A 23,110-nucleotide genomic window follows, 5' to 3' on the forward strand; every position below is an offset into this window, starting at 1 on the left:
CATTGAAATTATGAAAAATATTTGGAATGAATAGGATTGAATGATGCTAGATCTTGAGATATAATGTAAAGCAGTAATTATCAAATCTACTTGTTAGTGACTAAACAATAGAAAGTATTCAAACATGTTTCTTCTTTTTGCTGTTTTTAGTTGTGTCCAACTCTCCATGACCCCATTCAGAGTTTTCTTGGCAGTGATACTGGAGTCACTTGCTGTTTCTTTTTCCAGCTCATTTTACAGATGAGGAGCAGAGGCACGCAGAATTTAAATGATTTGCCCAAGGTCGCACGGCTGTTGTCTGAGGCCACATTTGAACTCAGTTCTTCCTGACCTCAGGCCCAGTGCTCTGTCTGCTAAACTACCTAGCTGCCTATGCAAACCTAGTAGCCTCATTTTACAACTAGCGAAGGACACAAGTCACTCAGGAAAGTGGAGTCTATTGAAGTAGTTAAAGGAACTTTGGAGAAGAATTAGGCAGTCCAGCCAATGCTGAAAAGTGTCAATCCTTTCATTTGTAACATTTATGGACAGGGTGGTTGGTTAACCATAGACACCCAAAGGATTTTGAAAGAAGCACCAACTACCCCCCAAGCTGGGGCGACATCTGACACCTCCAAAATGAGGAAAGTCCAATGAGACAGTCACATGACCGTGACAGAACTGGCAGTTCTACACCAGGGCAGCTCATTAACCTTCCCAACTAGGTCAGGGCTGACCCCTTCCAAGGGAGAAGGGGGAAGGGTACACCTGGATATGTTACCAGGGAGCCTCGTTCATTAGGGTATTGAAGCCATGGAAGAAGGGGGTAGTTTACTGTGGTTTTGTAAAAGCTGCTTCTAGGAGTTGGTAATCCCACTCCATTACTAGGACTCATACTTCCATATTCTCTCCAGGTTTCAGAGCAGTTCAAGTGTTTTGTAGGGAGAGATGGGATAACACTCTAGAAGAGCATGTTGATTTTCTACCTCACAAGCAGGTGGGCACCTTTAGACTAAGACATTATGTTTGTACCCTACAAACTTCCATGTCTAGAAGATTAAGTTGTAGGGTTTCCTTAGAATGTGGTAGAAGGGAATAGATTCAGGAGTTATCATGACTAGTGTACAGAAAGTTTTCTAAAAAGAAGATGACAAAAAATATTCCAGACAAAGTAGGAGATTTTTCTGCATTACATAAGTTTCTCTAGTGAAGAACTCCTGAAAAAAATAAAATATAGTTTGGCAGAAATTAGGTATTTGAATACTTCAATGTACTAGTGATCTCATCAATGTAGTGGTGACCTCCAACTAGACAGATTACACTCAATCCATGGCTTCCAATCTGTGGGTCATTTGTCCACATTCTCTTTCAGTGCTTCTTAAACTGTGAGTTGTGATTTCATGGGATTACAACCCACAGTTTAAGAAGCTCAAAAGGGGTCTTGAGTGGAAAATTGTAAGAAGCTCTGATAAATGGTCCACAGTGGATCCACTTCATATACGGAGGTTAGAGGGAGTGTTTCTCTAAATGGCTGCTCTCTGGATGCCAGGGGAGCACTCCTGCTCTCTCCATCAGTTAGGTATGTCTCACTCTTCCTTTCTGACCAGGCCACTTCTTTTTATGGTCTCAGATGACATCTTCTAAGCAGCTTATCCTTCTTAATTCTTTGTTGGTATCATGAAGCATCATTTAGAGGTCTATCATATGCATCTCTACTGCCCTTTGGGTAGCCTGCAACATGAACGCTTCAGAGACCGAGCAGCTCCACAACCCAGAGAGAACATAAGCATTTTTCATGTCAAAACCAATTTTATTCAGGATACATTCAGTGTAGATGAAAAGTCGTCTCAAAGAAGAATGTACCATCAGTGGGGGACAGGAGCAGGAAAAGACCTCCTGAAGAAGGTGGGGTTTGAGTTTTTAATGAAGTTGGCAGCTGGATGGGAGGAGGGAGAACAGCCTAGTGTGGAAGAAGAGCGATTGCAAAGATGAGGAGTCTGGGGTTGGGATGGTCTGTGTGACAAACAACAGGTAGCATCATGTGTGTAGATTGTGAAGTGTGTAGAGGGAACAGAGATGATACAATCTTGGAAAGGTAAGAAGAGGTCAGGTTGTGAAGGCATGCAGTCTAAACAGACAAATCTGCTTTTGATTCCAGATGTAATAGGGAGTCACGGGTGAACCCCATGGGCAGATTTTCTATTGGAAAAATCACTTTTCCTGAATTATATCAGCGTCAAACGTTTTTGAAGAGTGTATATCACCTTCTTTTTTGCCTCCCTTTATATTAGTGATCAAAGGCCTAGTAAACAAAGCTATCTCTGCTGCTGCGTCTTTCAAGTAATTTTGTATGATTTTGACACATGCAAGGGAGAAACTGTTTTGGAAGAAAGCCTTGAGGGGGGTGTTTTGATCTACTGAATAATTTTTTACAAGTCAAATCACAATAACCACATTGGGAACTTGTGATACCTTTCAGTGAACTGTGTGGTTTTGCTTTGCCATCGAATTATGGATTATTTTGGAAGTGGCAAGGTTCTAGATGTATTGATTACATCCAGCGGTATGCTGGGTCCAATTGGAGCTGGGTTGCTAGAGTCAAGTCAATTGTTAAATTTTCAAGGTGAGCATTTGTATTTTGCAAATTGGAAAAGACTATACATCAGTTTGTACTTTACTATTTACTCACTAAAGTAAAGGAGGAGTGTAATACTGTAAGTTAATCTTAAAAAGCGTCTTATGTGTAGATTTTAGAGGATAGAGCTGGTTGTTAAATATTTGCTATAATATTTGTATAGTGATGCCCTTCAATGATGTACAATAGCAACCCTACTGTAATTTATTTTCTTAGGGGCACAGAGATATCTGGGCCTGTGTCTGTTAGAGGGAGGACTTGAACCCAAGTCTTCTGAATTAGTTCTCCTAATAATAATGTTGAATTATTAAACTGGATCTCTATGATATCAAAGTGCCTCTCGAGCAATAATAATTATAATAAATAGCATTGATAGTAATTGAAATCTTATGACACTTTTTACATATAGCATTTTATTTGAAGGAAGAGAAATGAGAATAATCTCTTTCTCCCTCCCCCTCCCTCTCTCTCTCTCTCTGTCTCTCTCTCTCTTGTTCCTCTCTCTCCCTCTGTCTCTGTCCCTCTCCCTCCCTCGCTCTGTCTCTCTGTCTCCCTGTCTCTCTTTGTTTCTCTGTCTCTCTGTCCCTATCTCTCTGTCTCTCTCTCTTCATCTCTCTCTCTCTCTCTGTCTTTGTCTCTCTTACCTTTCTATCCTTCATATGATATGATCTGGTCAAACCTTGATGGTTGAGAAAACTAGTATTCTTTCCTACCCTGGAACTGTGACCAGGTGACCTGCTCCAGATAGTATTCCTCCTTGGACTGGGACTGCGACCTGGAACCACGTTTAGGCAACACAACAGAATATTGCTCAGTGGTCTCTTTCTGACCAGTGGTCTGACCCCACCATTGTCTGTGGGCTGAGAGCTCCAGAAACTACCACTGCCCATTCAATTGTCTCCAAAGCCTGCTGCTGGCTTGCCTAGGCACCACAGACCTTTCCTGGCTACATTTTAATTTGTCTTCAGCTGGAAAATTGTTTTCACCCCACCTTTTTGTTGGTTATGCCACTTAATTTGTCTGGAGGTGTTGTTTTAAAATTGTTTGTGGGGAATTTGGAAGAGTTCAGGAAAATCTCTGCCTTTACTCCAGCCTTCTTCATAGTAGTCACTTAATAAGTGTTACTGATTGATTGATAATAGTCCTAGCAATCTCCCTGGGAAAATTATTACATTAAATGGTTTTGCAAATGTCACCCTGAAAATTTGTAAGTCATTAGAGGCTGGATTTGAATCCAGGTTTTAAAAACCCCAAGGCCTTATTGACCCTACTAATCTGCCTTTCAATTTTCAAGTTCTAGACAATTAGCAAATGCTGTGGAGAGGATCAGATTAGATTTTATTGAATTTGTTGACCTAAATTGTCACACTGAATTAATATGCAGCAGACACTGATAAAATGGCAGCCATGGTCTGTTGTAGCATGAGTCATCACCCCCCCACAAGTGTATGGCATCACTGGCGTTACCCTTCTGAGTCCCTTCCTACCTCACTGCTTAGCCACCCTTTAGTTTGTCACGAATCAGGAATGTTTCATGTAATATTTGGCACTATTGAATCAGGCCAAAGGCAGGAATGGAGCAGGAAGACTGAGGTGAGCATAATGAAAGCGATTTAACTCTAGTGACAGCTGCAGCCTCACACCAACAACTATGATTCAGGGCTTGTGAGATGTGAGCTTTAGGAAGAAAGTACTGCTTGATCAGTCCTCTAATCACTGTTAGCTTTGATTGCCCGGTCTATAAAAGCATGGAATGCATTCCTGTCCCTCTTATTATTCTTATGGAACATAAGCATAATGAGGACTAGATACACTGTACCAGCAAAAATGAGAGTGTTTAGAGAAATAAACTACCTATTTTTATCATATATGTTCCCTTTGTTCCCCATGGAAACAATAATATTATGAACATTATTTAGAAGCACTTTTGGTGTTGAGAAAATACCTCATTTCCAATTTTCTTGGTGTTTGGCCATTATCCAGTATAACCCTGGCTTTAGAAACTATAGCAGGTACTTGGCTAGAAGCAAGGGATGGAGGAGACAGTGAATATATTTGGAAACTCTCCTATGTGTATTTATTGGCTATAAATACACTTCTAGGGGAAAAAATCCTCTTTTGTTACTTCCTCAAAGAGCAAAAGTGAAGACAACAGAATCTGCGGCAATGAGGGTAAGAACATGAAACAAAACCATTTCTTCTCTGTACCCAAGAGCTTATGTTCCAAGGTACTCCCAGATGCCTGAGAAAGGGCCCATTTGTAATTTGTTGTATATAAAAATCGTTCAAAGAATTTTAGAATTTCTGGGTTAAAAAGCCCTCAGAGTTTACCTAGACTAAATCATTCCTGAAAAGGAATAGTTCCTCTCTAAAACATATCTGTCAAGTGGTCACTGAGCCATTACTTGAGGACCTTTTATGAAGGGAAAACCCACTGAATCTAATTCACATGGCATGGCTAATATGGAAAATGTTTTGTGTGACTTCACATGTGTAATGGATATTAAATTGCTTGCCTTCCCAAGGAGGGGTGCAGACAGGAGGGAGGGAGAGAATTTGGAACTCAAAATTAAAAAAAAAACATTATTGTCAAAACTTATTTTTTACATGTCATTGGAAAATATTTAATGTATTTCACATGGAAAGGTAGTCCTTAGCATCATCTACAAGATATTCTTTCCTTTGAGAATGAGAAGCCTATTGTTTTCAAGGAAGAACCTTTCCAGTGAACATTTTCTAATGTTTCTATCTTCAGATATCTTCAAGGAGACAATTTAGTGGGATGCTAAGGATATGAGATTCTCAACTTCTCAAATACATCAGACTTGTTCTAGGAATTTTCCCTCTTCTATTATGTATGACGTGATTAGATTTACTTTTAAAAGAACAACTTGACAAATAAATTTTTTTATTCATTCTACAAATGCATGTTTTTGTAATATAAAGGGCACCAAGATGAAACAGTGGATAGAAGCCTGGATCTAAAGTCAGAACGATCCCAGTTCAAAGGTGGCATCGGACACTCACTCGTTGTGTGACCCTGGGCAAGTCACATAATTTCTCTCTGACTCAGTTGCCTCATCTGTAAAAATTGGGTAATAAATAGTACCTGCCTTTAAGAGTATTTGTTATTATCAAATGAGATAATATTTGTAAAGCACTTTAAGTTATTCTGCTGGCATAATGCATAACACAAGTGCTATAATGATGCAAAATAAGTATTTGAGGAGGTCAGAGGGAAGAGAATGCAATTCATAGAATCATACAGTTTGAGAGTTTGAAAGGCATTCCCATAAGGGACATGCACATTAAAGTGGTTTTCCAACCTCCACTTGAAGATCTCCATGGAGACCCTTTCTCCACTTTTCAAAGAAGCTCATTTCATGCTTGGGAACCACTAATTCCTAATAAGTTTTTATTATCATCCCCACTTTGCAGAGAAAACTGAGGTGAAGAAAAATTGAATTACTTGCCCAGGATCACAGGACTAATAAGTGTCTGCAGCAGAATTAAAACTCAGGTCTCCTGACTCCAAGTCCACAACTGTCCACTATGGCACCCAGCTGCCACTCAGAGTCATAGGGTACCAATTTAAGTTCATGTGGCACTTACAATGTTTGGCACTTGTTCTGAACACCCTCTCATTCAAGGCTTGGCTCAAGCAGCACTTTCTTGGAAGGCACTCTGGAACCCTCAGCTAGGAGTGCCTCCTCCTCCAAATCGAGTTGTTTAACCTACATGCATCCATGTGGCTCTGGGCTTGATTATTAGCTCCTCCATGGCAGAGACTGATTCACTTTTGTTTTTGAAATCCCAGAGTTTTTTAGGCCCAATGCCTAGAAGATAGTAGGCACTTAATTGATGCTCAATCAGTCAGTAAATAATAAGTGTCTACTCTGTGTCAGGCACTGTGCTAAGCACTGGGGAATGCAAAAAGAGGCAAAAGATAGTCCCTGTCCTCAAGAAGCTCACAATCTAATGAGGGAGACAATATGCAATCAAATACATACAAATCAAGCTGTATACAAGATAAATAGGAAAGAATTAACAGAGAGAAGGCATGGGAATTGAGAAGGGTTGGGGAAGGCTTCCTGGGGCACATGGGGTTTTAGTTGGGATTTTGGGGAAGCCAGGGAGGTCAGCAGTCAGAGAGGAGGAGGGAGAGGTTCTAGGTTTGGGGGACAGCTAGAGAGAGTGCTCATGTATGGATTGATTGCATGACTGTTAAAAAATCCCTTCCCTTCTCTCACCTTCAATTTCTTCTTCTAAAAAAGAGATAATAAGGCTTCAGGCCACCTACCTTGCAGGCAGGGGTTGTTGGAAAGAAAGCATATTAAAACCTTGACATGTTTTAGCAGTGTGAGCTGTTATTATGACGACTTTAGCTCTGCTTTGTCAGTTCAAGGCAGATGGGGAGTCCTTTGGTGGAACTTGGAGTGAAGTGAGCCGATGCCTGCTGAATGCCGTGTGTTGATGCCTGTTCAACAGGGCTGTATGTTCAGTTCACCGTAGCTGAATAATGCACTGAATTTGCTTCAGTGAAATGTTTTTGTTTGTTTTTATTTTTAAATAGAAGGTGTAACCAACCATTACTTGTTACCACGCTGTACCCAGAAGGTGTGTATATGTATGTGTGTGAGGGGTAGGGTAGGGTAGGGGGTCAGCAGTCAGTTTTTAACTTAATTATCCTCACTGATACCTTCCTGGGCCTGCTTCCTGTGCACAGAGCAGCTACTGATGTATTCTATTAATCTGGGGAGTTTTACAGACATGGTTTTGAAGGAAAGTATCTGCTCAGAACATGTTTCTTTTTCCTATCAATTTAGTTATTGCAAACAGGGTAAAATTGAATATGCCATCATAATCATTTAAAAACATTTCAAAAACCAGCCTCTTCTTCAGGAGCTACCATGTGGATTAAAAATGTCCCAATGACTACTCTTTAAAAAGAAGAGAATCAGAAGCAAAGCCCTGCCATTGGGGGCATTTTTTTCCTCTTCATTGAATAAGATTTTGTCAATGTCAGAAAAATAACAAAACCCAGGAGACAAAAGCCACATGAAGCTAAAAGCCTCAGATTTCTTTCTCCTCTTTGGTTGTTTAAAATTGACTTTGGGGTCCCACAGCCTGAAATTCAACCATAGTGAAATTGAGAGAACCGTGCATTTGAAAGTCATTTACAATTGCTGCTGTTGTTTCATGGAGTTTCCTCCTGCCAGCTTGAAAACACTCACACGTCATTTGGCGATGATGAGGTCAGTAATTCAAAATATTAAATTTCTTTTGGAGGATAGGAGATAGCACAGGGAGCCCCAGGAAAGCCCATGAATCAGACACAAAGTGGAGTTTACAATGTTTGAAAGCTTAATATATACTCAGCAGCAGTATTTTTGGGTGGTGGGAAGTACAAGGCAAAGAAGCAATTGACAGGTGCCCAGGAGAAATACCTTTGGAGTTTCAGTGATCCTTCTAGCAAGAACAGCATAGGGAGGTGGACAGGGTATAGGAATACTTGGCCATCATAATGAAGGCATGTTCAGGAAAAGAATGTCAAGTCTTTCTTCCCAAAGCCAGTAGAAGAAGTAAAGTTTAAGATTTACAAAGCTCTTTATTATATTATAAATCACTTACAAGTACTACATAATTTTATACTTACAATAATCTTGGGAGGTGGGTGCTATAAGTACTCCCTGTTTTATTGGTGAGGAAATTGAGTCAGACAGAGACAGAGGTTAAGTGACTTTCCCAAAGTTCTATAGCTGGTAAGTGTCTGAGGCTGGATTAGAACTCAGGTCTTCCTGGCTCTGGGTGCACTGTTCAATCTACTGTGCTACCTAGCTCCTTGCTATAATAATTAAGTTCATTTAAAAATTAACAAAAATATAATGACCCCTAAGATCCACATGGTTTCCTCCTACTCATTTTTGAGGAGTTATTTTAGTTAAAAAGTTTTGAGATCAGTTAGAATTATTCTGAGCCTCCAGTTAAGGGAATTTCTAACACCTAAGCAATATGTGGGCTCTCTGACCAATTTTACATTTATACCTATGTCTGGTAAACCCATGGACTCCTTGTAATTGGGCCAAAATTCCATTTATTGGAAACTTTTGGATAACAATACAGAAGATTATATTATAGTGTTTATGGATAGAAAGCCACTGGGAAAAGATGTCAGGGAGAGGGCAAACCTTTTCGTGGGATTTCCCTCAGCTACTCTTCTGCTTTGAACAAGCTGAAATCTGATGACACTCAATATTTCCCTTATCTGCCAGAGCCCAGGCCCCCCTCTCCTTCTCAGAAGTATGTTTGAATACCATGCTTGCTCATCCTCTTGAATCCAGACCTTCAGAACCTCTCTACCTGCTTCTGAAAGAACCTTTTATACAGTTTTCTTAAGGCATGGCTCAATCTTTACATAGGATGACTCTGATTAATTTAAGGAGATGTACAGGCTCTGTTACTATTGGGTTCTGATTGTTTGAGCTGATGAAAAAGTGGTTTTACATAACAAAGGTAATTGCTTCAAATTGGTGAGATAATCAATGGAGTCCCACCATAGGCTTCAGTTGAAATTTATCCTCAAACTTGTCAAATTTACATACGACATTGCTACAAATCCTGTTATTAAGATTTTTTTCCCTTTACTTTGAAACAGTTTCTTTCCGTTTATTCTGTATCTACCTTGGTAAGCATATGGTAGAATGTCAGCTTCTTGATAAGAAGGATTTTTTCATTTTTTTAATCTGTGTCCGTAGAACCTGGCATATAATAGATAACTTAATAAATGTTTCTTGATTAAATGTTGCCTGATGTTTTAATACCACAAGGAAGGGTCCATATATACCAAAATATTCATAAAAGTGCTTTTTGTTTTTAGCAAAAATAACAGCAACATAAAAGACCATAGGGAAAGGGAGGGTTACTCATTGATTTAGGAGAATGTCTAAACCAGTTGTGGCATGTGAATGAATATAATAGAATATGATTTCTCCATCAGAATAATGTGAGAATTCAGAGAAACTTGGGGCATCAGAATTCTAATTAATGACCAATCTTGATTCCAAAGGACTACTGATGCAATATTCTTCACCTTGTGAATAAAAAAAAATGGTAGAGAAGAGATGTAAAATGTTGGTTACACTGTCAGTCATGGTCAGTGCCTCAGTTTCTTTTGATTCATTTTTCTACATAGTAGGGAGAGAAGAGAAAGATGAGTTGGTACTAGGAAATGAGCAGATATTAAAGTAAGATAATCAATAACACATTTTTCCCCCAAAGAAAGGGGTCCACTTACTTACAGTATGCCTCAACTGGTCTGATAGAAATCAAATTGAGATACTAATTATGCTTTTGAAATCTGTTACCCTACAGGTTAATAGAGGTTGAAAGCATTACATAGTCTATCTCTCTGACAATTTACAAGTGGATGCACTCAATAGAAATTATGATTACTGTTGATCATTCAAGTTTTTCCCTTTTGCTAAAAGCAAGCTGAATAATGATGTTTGATCTCAGCAAAGTGCCATGTCTTTATCGAGCATATTTTCTGTCTCCTCTTAGCCCAAATATTGCATCCTCAACTTACAAACCCCATAGCTCACTTCAAATTATTTACTCAAGACCATTATAGAAGCAGGGAATTAATGCAAGCTTGTTGTGTCAGGATGGGTAGCATGAAGTAGATGGAAGCATGGATCTGCATTCAAATCAAGCTTTGTTCACTATGTGACCTTGGGAATGTCACTTCCCTTCTCTCAGCCTCTGTTTCCTCATCTGCAAAATGGGTTTAGGGACTCGGTGACCTACATGGCAACCTCCAGCTCTAAATCCTTTGTGCTTATGACACTCAAAGCCATTATTTAAGTTGGTTTTTCCCCTGTATTTCATTATAAATGAAGCATCTATCTACGACCATAGCAGCAATACTCATCTATGGTACAACTTTGGGCAGTTTGCTGCAAAATAAAACTCATTCTCTTTAACCCTAGAGTGTCATGATAAAGGGGGATTTTCAATTCCTGGCATTTTTATACCCATTGGCATCCCTCAAGCCAAATACTCCAAGTTCTAGAAGCAGAATGCCTCTTTGGACCTGCCTGCAGCACCTAAATATTTAAGCATCCTATTAATATTGCCTTTATGGTATCATTTTATTTTTGAATCAGTCCCTTGTCAGAATGAATTAGTATAGTAATTGTGGTGACTCACACACGTCTTAACAGCTCATGGTTGTGAGTGTGTGTGTGTATGTTGTGTGTTTTCCTGTTAAGAAAAACGCTGTCAAGGGAGAAATCTGCTCTGCCATCGGTCTAAATTATTCCAACGTTTTAATAATTGATTTGACCAAGGGTTGTCATGTTGTTGTTGCCTTTCTCTTTTCTGTGGGAGATGAGATGAACTGCAAAGTCAAATTGACTCAAGGGGAAGATTAGTATCCATGGAGCAATGGCAGACACGGTGGCAATGGTACCATTAGGAAGTGCCAGGTCATGGAGTCCTGTTGGCTGCTATGGTGCCCAGCGGGTACAGCTCACGGTGGGGCACTGGAATGCTGCAGTACAGCTTGGTCTCCACTGTGCCAGGGCCTGGGGGCAATGAGTTACTAATGGCTTCTCATCAACAACCCAAGAATCAGCAGGGGGAAAATTGGATGCAGAAGTATCTAATGAGAGCATCTGACGTCAGGGGTATGGAAGGTTCTCAGATCTCAGTGACACTGGTCAAGTCCTTGCGTATGTCAAAAATAATAAAAGATGAGAAGGAAACAACATAAGTTATCCACTTTCTCTTTATTTTGATTCTGATTTACAGGAGCAAGTTCACGTCAGCTGGGGCTAATTCCTCTCACTTGCTAAAAATTCACTGTGACATAGTTTAAAAAGAGGGAGATATACCATTGAACAAAACAAAACACCTTGCCCCCTGCCATTCCTTCCCTAGAGCCAAAAACTGTTTTGATCTCTGTTTTTAGAAGAAACTCATCAACATGTTTCCGGACTCTCAAAATTCATGAATGGTTCCCTCTCCTACTCCCCTTGGCAGATCACTCCCACTGAGCCTTTCCTGAACCCACACCAATTTAATTCAAAAAATAATTATTGTGTTTTCTATGGGCTAGGCACTGAGCCAAGCACTGGGGATACTAAGTGAAAGGAAGATGTTCCATGCCCTCAAGGAGCTTACAGTCTAATGGGAGAAAATACACAGAAGAAAGCTGAAAGTTAGGGCACTAGGGGGAACCTTCTGCAGGTTCCTGATGTTCTTGGAACTGAAACCAAGCAGAGCAATGAATGGAAAATGAACCGTTATATAGAGAGTTCTGAGACCACCAGGAAAAGAAGTTTGGGAAGGAATTTATTGCTCTGTTCTTTGACCCACTAGTCAGAGAGGAGAGGCAAATGAGGGACCTGAGAAGGCATTGAGCATTAAAAGCAGAGTCAAGCTGCATAGTGACTTTCTATCTGAAAGCAGGCGGAGCGCTCTCTTTCTCTCTCTCTCCCTCTGCCTCTCTGTCTGTCTCTCTGTCTTTGTCTCTGTCTCTCTCTCTGTCTCTCTTTCTCTTTTTCTCCATCTCTCTGTCTCTCCCTCTGTGCCTCTCTCTCTCTCTCTCTCTCTCTCTCTCTCTCTCTCTCTCTCTCTCTCTCTCTCTCTCTCTCTCCCTCTCCCTCTCCCTCTCCCTCTTCCTCTTCCTCTCCCCCTCTCCCCCTCTCCCCCTCTCCCCCTCTCCCCCTCTCCCCCTCTCTTCCCCTCTCTCCCTCTGCCTCTTTCTTGCTCTTGCTCTCACTCTCGCTCTCTCTGTATTTTGAGGCAATCAGGGCTGAATGACTCACCTAGGGTCCCACACAGCTAATAAGTATCTGAGGCCAGATTTGAACTCAGGTCTTCCAGGGTTGGTATCCCAGCCACTGCACCACCTAGCTATCCCATTTTTAACTTTTTGTGAAATACATATTATATACTATAATTATTAGTGTTTGTGTCACATTTTCCTATGCAGCCACTACGCTAGGAAATGTTTAACAACTGTCTCTCTGGGGAAAAATATGCAGGAAACATTTTAATGTTTAACCACCGTTATTAACATTTTCAATGAATGCATAAACATTTTAAGTTTAATTCTCATTATTGATCTTTACTCCATCACTTTCTCAAATCTAGGCAATTAACAAGAAAGAAAGAAAGAAAGAAAGAAAGAAAGCCTGATTTATGATGCTTACCAATTTCTGAGGTATAACTACACTGAAAATTTAACAACAGACTCTAGACTGTTTAGGATTTGGCTCCAGCTCAGCCCTGATAATACATACATACACCCCTTGAAGGCATTGACGCACTATCTGTTCCTTTTTTTTCCCCTGAATTGAGAAGCGCGAAGCTTTGAACACCACAGGTATTTAAGAAATGTTTCTGGTTGACTAATTGGCTGAATTCCTGGTGCATCTTTTGGTCTTTGGTCCCATCAGGTTGTGTCCAACTTTGACGACCTGTGCTTATTTATCTTCTCCAATTTGTCATACTCTGCAAACTAGTTAAAGGGTCTAGCATTGAAATCACAGTGATAGTGTATGCAAAAAATAAAATGGTCCTGTTGGGGCTGCTGAAGCCTCCACTGACCTGTTACGACTAGGTTGTTGTTTTTATGTGACATTTCTGAGGCATTATTCATAGGATTGTGTACTTAGAGCTGGGTGTAATCTTAGGCATAATATAGTCCGACCCTATATGAGAAAGCTAAGTTCTGAAAGGATGGAGGAAAGCTGGGAGGTAAACCCAAGTCCCAGGATTCCATATTCAGGGCCTTTTTCTCTTGGCTAGGTTGCTTCACAATATAATGTTTCTAAGTCCCAGGTAATGTTTCATTTTCTTTAAATCACATGCAGCATGACCAAATCCAATAGGACAAAATCATCATGTTCTAGAATTGAGGCTAGGATGTAGGAAAACCCTGAGAGATAGAGTTTCTGGGTAATTAATAATCAATTTATTAATTAGGCTAGCTGACAATCAATAAATTGGTGGTCGGTGGTTTCTTTCAGTAACCAAAGATCCCAAGGGAGACCCTGAAATTCCTTAAATACCTTCTGAAAGGGAACCCCCTGACAAGTGAAAACAACCCTGATTGGTGGATATTTAATGAGGAGGTGGTATAAAAGTCTTCGGCTCCTGAAACTTAGCTGTCTCAAGGCATCTGGGCAAAGGGAAGCCATTGCCATCTAGACCTCTCTAGCTGGTTTTCCCCTTCATGAGCTGAGTTTCCCTAAACTCTAATGCAAGGGATCAAGGACAGGGGGATCTTCCTCCAGGCCAAGGCTCACCCAGGCTGGATTCTGTTTATACTCTGAACAGAAATTAGGTTTAGGTTTCCCAGTTGGGTAGGGTTTGTCCCAAAGTTATCTAGCATGTGCCTGGAGAGCTAGGAGTGATCTCCTCACTCTGCCATGCCCTATAGAGGCTGACTGACCTTTACAGGAGATGGGTTTTAACAGAAATAAGAGGACAAAAGGTACATCATTGAACCACTTCAGGCCTCTTTTTCTACATCTGTAAATTGAAGGGGTTACACTAGATGGTTGCTGAGGACCCTTTAAATTTTAAATATTTGTGATCCTATGGATTGTTTTTGGACCCAATCACCTTACTTTTTATAGTATGTCATACCCAGTGCTAGTCTCTGGGTTAGGTTCTGGGGATACAAAGATAGATGTGAAATTGTGCTTGCCTCTGCAGGTAGAAACAATATGCATATGATTGGTAGTACAGAAAACAGGATCATAGACTAAGGGGTAGTAGGGATGTTAGGGGTCATTTTGTCCAACAGGGATGATGAGTAACACTGCTAGTTAGTATGATTTGAAGTGAAAGACAAGCGTCTATCTTCCTTTACTCTCCTGTGTTCATTTGGAATCTCTCGATTTTCCTACATTGGTTTTCAATAAAAACCCGTTCCCGTAAGGCCTGGATCTATGAATGCTTAGATAATTATATTCTATTTTCAGACCAGGTGAGGATCATATGCAGTGATGTCCAACCATTCTGACTATGGAGTCATAATCTGAGAAGTTTGTGGGCAGATTGGATTTAGGAAGAGGGATTCAGCAGAGAGGAGCAGCTAGGTGGCACAGTGGTTAGAGTGCTAGGCCTAAAGTCAGGGAGACTCGTTTTCCTGAGTTCAAAGCTGGCCTTGGACACTCCCTAGCTGTGTGTCCCTGGACAAGTCACTTAACCCCTGTTGGTCTCAGTCTCCTCATCGGTAAAATGAGCTGGAGAAGGAAATGGCAAACCACTCTAGAGTCTTTGCTGAGAAAACCTCAAATGGGGTCATGAAGATTTGGACGTGACTGAACAACAAACTTAGGAGGAGAACGGGGGATTCAGTCTTACGCATCCTGCTCTGGTGCTCCTTAGTTATCTATTTCTCATTCTTTATCTTTCCCTTCTTCTTTTTCTCTCTATCTCTGTCTCTGATGGTTCTCCCTGTCTTTCTCTCCATTTCTCTCTGTCTCTTTCTATCTCTCTTTTTCTGTCTCCCTCTTTTTCTCTGTGCGAGCATGTGTCTGCTTATTTGTCCCTTCCTATTTTTTTTTCTTTTTCTATCAGTGATACAGAGAGATGGCCCTGTTATGAGTAGCAAGGTCACTTCTCTTACATGGTCCACCATCTTTATGTTAGACAGAATACTTCTTTCACCTCCTCTCTCAGTACCTTCCATCCCAGAAAGTGATTTTCCTTTAAGATCTACCTTGAGAAACCATGACAAAGAAAGTGGTAAATGCCCTGTGTTTAATACTAGCCCCAACCCATCTTCCTTCCCCAAGCTACTTTTTTTAAAGGATTAAACCAGGAGAAAATAATTAAATAAAAATAATAATAAACAAAAATAATAACATTTCACGGACTTTTTGGGTTAAACCTATAGACCCTTTCTCAGAATTATGTGTGTGTACATATGTATATGTATATATGTATGTATATGTTTATGTATATATGAATATATATATCATATGTATATTATATATAAATTGAAGAAAATACAAGTTAGGGGTTAGAGAGCGTGATTTTCCCCTATCTGATTTCATGGATCCCTGAAATCTATTCAGGAATGTAACCACTGCCTCCTTGGGGATTCTTATTCTAGGTTAAGAATCCCTGGCCTAGAAAGAGATCCCTGAATATCTCTTACCTCTGCCTTGGAAAAGTGTTGCAAAAAATGAACCAAAGATTTTCTTTTCTTTATCTGTGCATCCTAAGCAAGAAGTCATCCTAGAAAATACTGCAGCCCAAGATTTATATCTTCTTCCAGCTGCTCCCTTATGACCCTTCTCTACTGCATTTGAGCAAGTATACACATATATTGGCAATTCAGTAGTTAATTACATTTAACACTTAAAGGAGAAAGTGCATACAAAAATCATCAAATCTTTAAAAAATGTACATAGGTTTCAGAACATATTCAGATCCTTTCAAGAGAGAGGGAAGGTAATGGAGATTTGGGGGAAAGGGAGGAATCACAATCTTTTGCATCTGTAGCATGAGAGGGATGGGGTTGGAGAAGAGAAGGTTAGGCCACATAGTATTTAAGTTGATCCTGCTTATGCATGATCTCCGCTAACCACTTTGGATGTGGAGTACAGGTCTGAGGCTTTCATGGATGCTGTACTCCTTCTGTAGCTTTCATGGTATCAGCCTCAAGCTCTGAGGCTGCATCTACTGCATGATTTCCTTCTCCATTCCCCTCTGGTGGTGGCAGGGGCTTCAGCTTTCCACAATCCTTTAATTTGGGAGAGTGGGTCTAAGAGTCACAAGGATCTCCTTCCTCAGGTTAAGGTGACTTCCAGGGGTGGGGGTGAAAAGGAGGTACTCCCACACCTCGTTAGGATCCCTGCTACATAGACAACTAGGGAGAAGGAGAGAGGGAGGGAGAGAGACAAAGACAGAGAGAGACACAGAGGAAGGATGGACAGAGTAGGGATTAAAAATTTTATGAAAAATTACAGTGCTAAAGTGGATAGAATGAAAGCAAACACTTAAGGTGAAAGCCCATCTATCAAAGCCTAGGGTGGTTCCAGTGCTAGAGTCCAATTTTCCAGTGGAGAAGGAGTTAAATATGGAGGCTTCAGTGAAATTAGTGTGGTCTGGAGATGGCCAGCAAGAGAGACATTCCAGAAACAGAAAACAAAACAAACAAAACAGAAAATAAAGTCAACTGAAAACATAAAAAACCTACAATGGTGTTCTTCAAGAGATTCATGTAATTTTCGAAGGATCACAATGTTAAAAGTGCCAACCACAAGTCATATTTAAAATTAAGCTCTGTCATGCGGTGGCCTATGAAATCTGTGCATATCAGATTGGACATTGCAGCACTCCCAGAGGTGCTGGCTGTGGGCAGCAGCATAGCATGTGACCGGGGTTGACGGTGGGGCTAGACAAGTTCAGACCATTCTAGTTAGGTTCCAGGAGGCAAGGGAGATGGCAGCATCCCAGCCTTTTCTGAGGGGCAGAGAAAGAGGAGTCTTGTATATCAATTGTTCTTACCATACTTCCTATGTAAATGCCCCTATTAAATCTGGCTGGCCAGTTGATTTTAACTGATAAAAATGGGGAAGCCCAACAGAAAGGCTCATGAGCATTACATAAAGCCAACCTGTTCCCCCAGGGTTGCCTTTAGAATCTTGAGTGTAGAGATAGCTGCATGTTCTCTTTAGGCCCAAACTTCTGGGCTGATTTTTAGGGGGTGGAGTTCAGATACCAAACTTCACAGAAACGGCAGTAGATGCTCAGGGAGGTCAACTGATCCAGTCACACTCATGTAGCAGTGTTAGTGGTGAGATTCAAACCCAGGTCTCCCTACCATAATTCCTGACTCCCAGTCCAGTGCACCAAGCTGCTTCTTTAATGTGAGTGACCATCCACACACTGGAGATGTCCGGTGATGAGGAACTCATTCTGTGCTGAATCACTCTTTTGTTTTTGGCATAAACAATGGTTTGAAAGTTCTTCCTTACACTGAAATCTGTTGTGAACTTCTATTCACTGTTCCCAGTTCTGCCTCCTGTTGCTAAGTAAAACAATGATTCATCTACAAAATGGTCTTTCAAATGTTTACAGATGTTTTTTTCATGACCATTCTCCCTCCTCAAGATTTTTTCCTTTGGGGGTTTTGTTTACCTCTTCCTTCCATGTTCCTCCAGTTCCTGATCCATTCTGATCACCTCACCTTCCTCTGGATGAGGCCCAGCTTGTCAAGGACCATCCTAAAATACATCAACCCAAAATAACACAATGCACTAGAAGCAGGGTATTTACATCTTTTTTTGTTAGTTATACTGAACTTATTTTTAATGTGTTAGACCATTGTATATATTTAGTATAATGGCAGAAATGGTGAACATTTGTCTTTATTTTCCTTGGTTTTTGAGGAAAAAGCTCCACACCAAAAGGAGCCGGTTTTCTCATTTACCTTCCATTGTCTCATATGGCAGAATTACATTGTACCTGTCCCAGTGTTCTATAGTTCACTTCTCCCCATCACTTCCGTATTATCAAAACTGACCTCTCCATTGTCCCTCTCCCTGAGATTTCTAAGCTTTGTTAAGTTGACAGACCTTCCTATTTAGATTAAAAAAAATCTCAGAAAACATTGCTTGACTCCACTTAAAATGAATGTAACTCCAGAAGACAGTGGAGTGACTTAGATGGTGAGAATCTCAGGTTTAAACAGGGTAAAACACAAATGAGTATGTTTGGAACTCACATGTTTGTCTCTGATTTCCAACTGCTACCATTATAAGCTCTTTACGTGGAGGTCATAAGGGATGTGGGGAGAAGTCTCGAGCAAAATACTTATTTTTTTAAAGCCCATGTTTTGAAATTGAGTTAATGAAAGAGGATTTAATTTTTAAATTGTAAATCAAAAATATTGTGATTGATGCAGAAAGATAAAATTTTCTCAATTTTTTTTTACTAATTCCTTATAGTTATGTGATTCGTGCAGATGGCTTGTTTGGATATTAGGGATCATGGCTACACTAATAGACAGATCTTCTAATTAAGTACTTCATAAATCAGTCATGATTACTTCCAATTAACACTAATGAAATTAGGACTGTATAAACAAAGAATATCATCCAATAATAAAGATTGCTTAATTAATTTGACTCAGTAAGAACTAATTGTTCCAGTTTTTAATATTTTTAAATTAAATTTGCTGAAGAAAACATATAATTATTTCTTAAATTTTGTTTTCTCTTATCATGCATTTAAGAATGGTACCAAAACCAGATTTCAAAAATTGTTTTCTATTTTACATAAAATAAAAACAATGTTTCCTTCAAAAGCTTTAATTGAAAAGATCATTGAATGTATTCATAGGCTCACAGTTTTCAGGAAAAAAATGTGTGTGTGTGTGTGTGTGTGTGTTTTGTTCTGATCTGATATGATCTTCCAGGATAGTTAACAACTCAACCCCCATCGGGAACACAAGAAAAATAAACCCAGTAGAAACATGTATAGTCAATTGAAACAAATTTCCACATTATGTCCAAAAACAAAGAAATTCCGCATTTTGAATCTTTCATCATTATATCAGGAGGTAAGTAGCATGTTTTATCATTAGGCTTCTGGCATCCAGAGTTCAGCAAGGTCTGGGCTGGTTCTATTGGTACTTTCTTAGAATATTGAGTGTTGTGTTATTTTAGGATCCCAGGAACAGACTGAGGACTTGAAAGCTTAGAAAGCTTGAAAGCTCCTGTCTGATCTAAGGCAAAGTGTGATTGCTGCCCCCTGGTCTGAGCACTGCAATTTCTTGACTTGAGTTTGGGTCTTTGAAAGAGTACACTGTGGGTGAATAGATTCTGCCCGTGTCAGCCAACTGGAAAGCTCTGTTGGCTCAGATTGGCAAAATTGTAGGTTCCCCTTAGGTCTGGAATGACTATTCAGGTTATTTCTTTGAAAACTGGGCTAGATGTGCAAAATGGGACCATTCTCTGAGCCACACCACTGCTTTTACTGCTTCTGAACTTCTTCCTTTTTTGGTACACTGCTCAAGTCCTTGTTACCCTGAATACCACCCAGGTGTACATAAACCCTTTTCGCTTCACCCTGGATCTGCAAACTGGGGCTGGGTGGTAGGAGACAAATTTGTTGATTGTCAGCTGGCACCTGTCTTCATCCAGTGCTCCTTTATATCTCTGGTGGTATGTAGGTCTTCCTCTTGGCCTGGTACACAGACAACCTCCCCAAAGGCACTGGAGTTCTGCTCAAGCAAACAGTGTGCTTTTGGCTCAAACTGGCCTCAGGATCCACATACCTCCCCATGTGTCTTTCTATGCCAAACCAGACTGGAGAAGTGACTGACCTTTACATTTTCTGGATTTCCTCATTAAGATTCAGTCTGCGCATTTTCTTCACCCGTTTGGGGGTATTTGTGAATGGGATCGCACTGCACTGTCTTCTACCATTCTGCCATCTTGGCTCCCCCTCAAAGCCAATGGTTGTAATGTTTGAAATATTTCCAATAATCACTTGCGAAGGACTGACTGACATGATCCAGGACTATTGTATTTATGTTATAGGTGCTTTAAATAGCCATTCCTAAGTGGACCTAGGCTGCTCCCTGATAATTTAGCCACTGAGTATTTCTCAGATAAGGGAGGTTTTCCCCAAAATAGATCCTTTCAGTGCCAATTTGCTTCTCAGAATCAGAATATCAGAGGTTAAAGTGGCCAGGGACCCTGGAAATTATCTATTCAAACTATCCTAGACAACTTTATCTTATAGAACAGGAACCTAGAGAAGTCAATTTGATTAGCAGTGGTTCAATAGCTAGTTCATGATAGATGCGGAATTAGAATGTATGTCACCGATGCCTTGCTCTGGCCTAGGTTCACTACACCTACATCACCTAGGATAACTTAATTTAATACACATATCATGAAACCCTGAAAGAAGGAATGTATTGATTAATGTGATAATTCCATTACTATGCAGTATTTTATTCACTTCTTTTAAGTTGGAGAATGATCATTACACAATTTTCCTCCACTCTTGCTTGTGTAATTATTAATTCAACTTAAGTCCACAGACTAAGCACTAAATTGTTGGAAGCTGTAGTGTGGAGCAGTTCAGAAGCCCAATGAAGATACTTCAGGATGTTTTCCTGCCCATACAGAGTCCATCCGTGCTTACGCTTGCCAGGTAGAAACACCAATACCTCAATGTATCATATAGCATGAGTCTTTATCCTAAAGCTCTCTTTCTAGTTACTTTGGAAGGTAGCATTTTATTGAACTCTGAAGTCTACTGGTATCCATCCACCATGACCCCATAGGACTGATGGGGAACTTAACTGTGAATATAAAGATCTTTGGAGCAGCTAAGTATCACAGTGAATAGAGTGTCAGGCCTGGAGTTACGAAGACTCATCTTCCTGAGTTCAAATCCAACCTCAGGCACTTATGAGCTGTGTAACCCTGGGTGACTCACTTAACCTTGTTTGTCTCAGTTTCCTCATCTGTAAAATGAGCTGGAGAACAAAATGGCAAGCCACTACAGTATCTCTGGCAAGATGGGATCCCAAAGAGTCTGATACAATTGAAACGACTGAACAACAAATAAAGATCTTTGAAGCAGGCTTTTGGCTCCTTCAGAAAAGGTGCTGATGAAGTGGGATGGGATTTGGGTTCTCAGGATGTACCAGTGGGGCTATGGCATAATTATAGAGACATGGAATACTTTAATATTCAAATTGTTTTTGCTAAAGTTAGAGATAATATAAAAACTCAGTCCAGCTACCCTCCACTTCCTATATTTATAGGTGATACTAATCAGGTTTTCATTCTATCTTCTGGAAAGTATCAAGAGTATTCAAAGAAAGAAATAATTACCAAGACAGAATTTTGTAGACCAAACACAGCTGACAAGATTATATGTACATTAAATTAAAATTACTGGAGTTTTCCATAAATTGTGACATTCTCCATGTTTGGAATCACAATTTAAATTATATGGCCTATTAATTCACTTCAGTAGTGACATGCAAGCATGTAGTCTAATTACTTTGTCATTTCAATAATGAATGCTATTAAAAATATTGAGATAATACACTTCATGTTTTCAGATTAAAATCACAAATAGAAGGTGCTGCAGCCATGCAAATGGTCCACCAATTAGTATACATTAAGGCAAGCATAATGCCATTTATTGAAAGTAGAGGATTCACCTGTATATAGAAATAATGGTTGAGAAATGAAATTTTCCACAGGGAATAACAGAAATTATGGAGGGACATCAGAGAAACCTGCATACTGCTTTCCCTCAGGAAGAAAACAAAGCTTTTTCCTTCACCAAAACACTGGGCGGAATATTTACAAGACATGCTTCTACTGCATGAGAAAAAATGTTGATTTCAGACCTTTAGGTCGCTATTGAATCTGCTGCATTGGTCCTGTTGTGATATGAGGGTCATCTACAATTCTTCATATGGTGAATGAGTTCTGGACACATCCTAACATAGAAATCTTTCAAATATTCATATTCACTTTGACAAGGGATTCATATTCATGTCCACTGTCAATGGTGAATGTGTTCTGGACACATCCTAACATAGAAAACTTTTAAATATTCATATTCACTTTGACAAGGGATTCATACTCATGTCCACTGGCTCCTGTTCAGTACTTTCTCTCCACTTTCACCAGCCCATGACTTTTACAAAAGATCCATGAGAGCTCTTATGAGAAACTCTTGCTCCCAATGCAAATAGTCATCAGTTTTTGTTTGTTTTTGTGTCTAGACTTAGGGTCTTTGAATTGCCTGCTATGCTGAGAGATTAGATGACTTCCCAGGATCATACAATCAGTATGACTCAGAAGTAGGAATAGAATCTACATTTTCATGACTCCAAGTCTCCCTCTTTATCCATTAGACCACAGGGCCTCACATTGATAGGTATCAGAAACATTTCTGTACTAAATTTTCTTTCATTAATATGGACTTCTGGCAATACAGTTATTTTCATTCAAATGCCTCCTTTTGTGAAAGTGCCGTGAGTAGTTGTTTCAAGTTAGAATAATAAAAAAGATCCTTTATTAAGGGATAGGAGGTATCACTCCTTGAAGATCATAAAATATGTGATAATCACTTGCAAAGATGTTATTAGACTGTGATTTATGTGAGGAAAGAGGGCTTTTTGTTATTGTTGTTCAATTTAAACATTTAAAATGAATGAATGACAAGAAAGCTTAGATTTTATTAGTGTGAACACATCTGGAAAGCAGACTATACTGTTTGTTGCCAAATTGGCTGTCTATAAATAAAGGTGTAATAGGGAGTAGAAAATTACTTTTATAAACAAGAGTTATTTATCTTATGCCACATTAGCCTTGTAAAAGTCCATTTGATACATTTTTCTGAGACTTTTATTGGGACCTTCAAATCATTGAGCTCACAAGTGTCTAATTAAAATAAGGATTAAAGCAAGAAGTTGTATCTTAAAAG

This window comes from Trichosurus vulpecula, chromosome 4 (assembly GCF_011100635.1).
Source record: "Trichosurus vulpecula isolate mTriVul1 chromosome 4, mTriVul1.pri, whole genome shotgun sequence".
NCBI lineage: Eukaryota > Metazoa > Chordata > Mammalia > Diprotodontia > Phalangeridae > Trichosurus > Trichosurus vulpecula.